The following is a 4,786-nucleotide window of genomic DNA, read 5'->3' on the forward strand; positions in this document are numbered from 1 at the left end:
CTAGAAAGTTTTCCTCCATTTATTACCACTCTTTTTTCTCTTCCAGTGAGTACTCTATTTTCAGCAAATTTGGACCACTTTGTCCGTGCAAAAAAAAAAATATTTTTCTTTTTCAAAACTTCAATTGGAGGTGAACTTTTATAAAATATGAGCTCCAAAATTTTCCTATCAAACAATCAATTCTTAATCAAAATTTCGAATCAACCTTTTGTACCTCAATCAAAACTCGTTTACTCTTGATACAGATAAATTGATACTACAACTCTCGAAACAAATAAAAAGATTGAGACACTTTTAAATATATATATATATATATATATAATTACCTATACACACACACACACAGTACTAGTGTGTGTAAATGTGTCCGTGATGCTACCAGAATAAACTCTAATCACCATTAGGACTACACATGGCTAAGGACCTGCCGAGTCCTATAATCCGACACCCGTTAAGGTGCAGGAGGTACCGGTAGTAGCAGAGCAGCAACAGGGAGGATACGGAATATGCTGGAATGGAGCGAGTGGTGAGGGCAGTAGGACTGTAGCAGCACCTTTTTAAGTTTTGACACATCCCAACGAAGGAGGGGCGGGAAATGCTGAGCACTCGTGTAATGTAATGGTAAATCGTAGATATATAGAGTGGATTGATGGGTCAGTGAATAATGGTAAAAAAAAAAACCAAACCAGAAGAGCAGAGCACAGTGCAGAATTGAGAAATTGACAGCGGCAATAGACTGCGACCCTACTGTTGTGTCCTTGTCTCTCTGTCAACTCTGATGCTGACTTCTCTACCGACGCCTTTTTCCGTTGAGTCCCCTTCACCGTATCGTCCCTTTTAATTCCCATTCCTACCACCCCCCCCCGCCCCCCCAATATTCCCATGTTATAAAAACCCTTTTGCCGCACAACATCAGTGAGTAAAAAAGGGTCAAACAATAAAATGGGATTGTCAAGCCCCCCCCCCCCCAAAAGAATCCATTGTCGTCAGACATCCATCCAGTAGTAGTATCTCCTCCAGATTTTTCTTGGAAGCTGCAAATTTTGGTGATGAATATTTCGTGCTCTTGTCCATTATTCCCTGGGAATTTTCTGGTCTGAACTAAAATTTAGCAGTTGGGTTTTTTGTTTGCATGATCATGGTGATTGTTTATTTAAAATGGTAGGCTATATCTTTACTTCACCCAAAAAAAAAAAAGGGTAAAATTCTGCAGTGGAGGCAAGAAGCAGATTTCAGCCATAAGGCAATTAATTCTCCTGATGATGGAATTAAAATAAAAGCATTGATGCTGCCCTGATGTTAGTATTAAGTATTAACCGTCCATGCGTGGTTGGATTATACCAATGATTTGAGCGATGAATGAGAGGGTAGGTAAGAGTTAAGAGCACAAACAAAACAGGGGGTCCTTTCCTTGCTATAGAATCTGCGGACCCACTGGTACAAGAAGGTGTAGTTGGATTTCAACTTTTTACGTCCATCATCGATTTCTTGCATATCTTTCTTAGGACGTTTCTCCTGCAAGATTTATTATATAAGCAGTAATTTATTTATTTATTTAAATCTACGTATGTTGTACTTGGGGAAAATAAAAATAAAAATAAAAATCCGTGTTGTACTCGTGGAACGGGGACATTCATATACTAGTGCTACCTACTATCGCATATATATACCTTCTTGTTGCAACGTGCAAGTCTATTTCTTCAGGACTCGCGCGAATAGAACAGAGTAGTGTTTTCAAGCTGCACAAACACATATTCGTGCAGAATTTTATATGATATGGGCTCAACAATCAACAACGTAACGTAGATCGGCACATGGAAATGTCTCAAACGAAAAAAAGGCTCTTGAATGCAGAAATGGGATTCTTGTCTTGATCTACAGTGCTCCTTTCCAATTGTTATATATACACGAAAATCTTTGCTGGTAACTTTAATCTATCTATACAGAAGAAAGCGTTGTTCTGAACGCCTGTTGCATGCGTAAAAAGACTTGTATCGAATCTTCCTTTGATTGATTATGAATGCGGGAATCAAAGCTCAGCCCCCCTTTTTTTTTGTTCTAAATCGGTTTGGTTTGGTGACTTGTGCCGCTATCTGAGCATTTGTGTTGTGTCATGATCATCCATCATGTTTGATTTGAACTACGGGAGAAACCATCATATGTATCCAAGAAACTGCCGTGAGAAAAAAGAAAATGAAAAGACTGAACAGGCGGTGATCTGAGCGGCTGCGGCAGTCGGCAGCATTCATGGACACTTTTACGCATTCGGCTTGACACCAATCTAGCAAGCTACGTAAACCAAATGTTCAATGTTCAAACCTTCATATATTATTATATGCCTGCAGTCTGCAGACAACTTTAGTTTAATCAACATTAGCCACATTTTCCCTTCAAACCTTGCAGATATCAATAATATCTAACTGACGACACCATATTGAACTGGAGTAAAATATTACTTTTTTTTTAAAAATAATAAGAATAATAAAATGGTACTGGCTCACTCTGCCCACGTTAATTCCTTTTCTTCTCAACTATTTAGGGTTAATTGTAATGCACGCTTTTATATTATCACCAGTTTGCACTTGGCCCCTTAAGCTATCCATCGTAGCACAGTAATTAGTACCTTGTATATATATATATATTTTTTTAAAAAAAAATCTGTGGCACATTGTGCGTATCAGCTAAAAAACCAATGAATTTTTGTGAGTATCTATTAATGAAAAGTTTTTTTGCATCCCAATTTACACCTGTTTATTGAAATACTCGTTTACTTTATATTTAAGGGTACGAGAATATTTTTGTTCAAAAACTACCATTGAAACTTTCTATTCTTAACGAGTTTGAGTACTGTCCTATAAAATGATAGTTTAGAGCGCATAAAATTGCTACAATTAATAGTTTATGGCACGAATGAGAAATCAGTGATAGTTTAAGGGTACAAATAGCAATTAACCTGAGTATTTTTTGCTTCTTCTCCTGCCCTTAGGAACTTAGTGATGCTTCAGGCGTTACCCCAAGACATAAATGTAGGACAAAATCTGGAATTGTGTGTTGACTGAAAGTTTCATACAGGGGGTGACACGAAGTAATTATCAGATTGTGTGAAAGCGACCACAAGAGGATCCATTCATTCTTTCTTGTGAATAAGCTCAAATTTAGTTTAACCTCCGGTGGCTAAAGGAGAGTTTTTAGAATTCTTCTTTTCTTTCTGCTAGAAGAATATAGAGTAATGAATTGTTTTAGTACTCAAAAATGGAATTGTCCTCAAAACTCTAATGTATATATATATAGTAAAGGTATTAGCTAAGTGATCATAAATAAAACTCTCGGTTTGACTATCAAGCCTCTACTTAAAGTTTGGAGCCTCCAAACAAAAATAGATAGCAGCATTTTTGTCGTCAATCTTCACTTAAAATGTAAGCATATAAATTAATGGACATTATGTGTCTTAATATCCATTAAATTCGTTTACACAATGAGATCATTAACTGAGTTTTCCATGAATGTTTCCTTTTGTTCCCACATGAGAATAAGAATATTTCGAACTTTAAAACACAAGGGAATTTATTTTTACATTTTGTCATGCTAGAAAATTCCAGGATATTGATACTCTGAAACTTATGTCCTAGCTAGCAATCCCTTTCTCTATGTAATTTTTTTAAGAATTAATCTTTTATACGTTGATAGTATATATATTTTTATTATTGGATACATAATCGTAATAGTATATGTAAGATTTACTCTTTTTTCTAACAGTGTTAATCAGTTGTTCGTCAGTATGCCTAAATCATACTACTAACCAACCTACACTTTTATCTCCGCAGCTTAATATACTACAGACGAACCTAAATCATACTCCTTCCGTTCCACTTTGATAGTCATGTTTTCCTTTTTCGTCTGTTCCAAATTGTTGTCCACTTTCCAATTGAAGAATGTAGTTGTCTTTTAATTTTTCTAAAATACCCTTATTCAATGTAAGTTGTTGTTACTATAAACCTACCTTATTTAACGAGAGTTGATTCTTTTTTCCCATCAATTCAAGTTCCCATAAAGTTGTACTCTAATTAATGTGAGGATATTTTAGAAAAATAGTTACCTAAATTGATTGTTCCAACAAATACCAAAAAAACTTACTTGTCAAACGGACCTGGTTTAATAAATGCACGAGTAAGAGAAAAGACCGTTACCCTGCCAACTCTTCTCAGTTGCTTCGTTTTTTAGACAAAATTTTTCCCGCAATTCCAAACTGCAGCTTAATATAAATGGAGTTACAAAAATAAAAATCTCCGCAGCAACCGAAACTAAAGTCACACGTTTATCAAAACAAAAAAATCATATATATATATATAAAGTCGTATTCTCATTCTTATCCTTTCATGTTTTCTCTTTCCTACGTGGCTTAACGAGACGACAAGTAGTTTCCTAACAGGATTCTTAATAAATCATATATATAAATATATATATATATAGTAAAGTCTTATTTTCATCCTTATCCTTTTAGTTTATCTCTTTTCTATGTGGCTTATCGACATAGCAAATAGGTGCAACGCGCTGTATGAGTTAACCCCCTAATAACCTACGCTATTCTATCTCTCTCTTTTCTCTTGACTTTACAATTCTAGATAATCCTTCCATAATTATCTCTTCCATTCTCTCAGCTTTTTTTCTCTTAACCCTAATCGTCAAGCCTAAATTTTCAGGGGATTAGTATAAATAATTTTGAATTATGTTTTTAACTCTCTCGCATCTTCAACTCAAAAGTTAGAAATATCAATTCAAATATTAG

Source organism: Coffea eugenioides, chromosome 5 (genome assembly GCF_003713205.1).
Source record: "Coffea eugenioides isolate CCC68of chromosome 5, Ceug_1.0, whole genome shotgun sequence".
NCBI classification, from domain to species: Eukaryota; Viridiplantae; Streptophyta; class Magnoliopsida; order Gentianales; family Rubiaceae; genus Coffea; species Coffea eugenioides.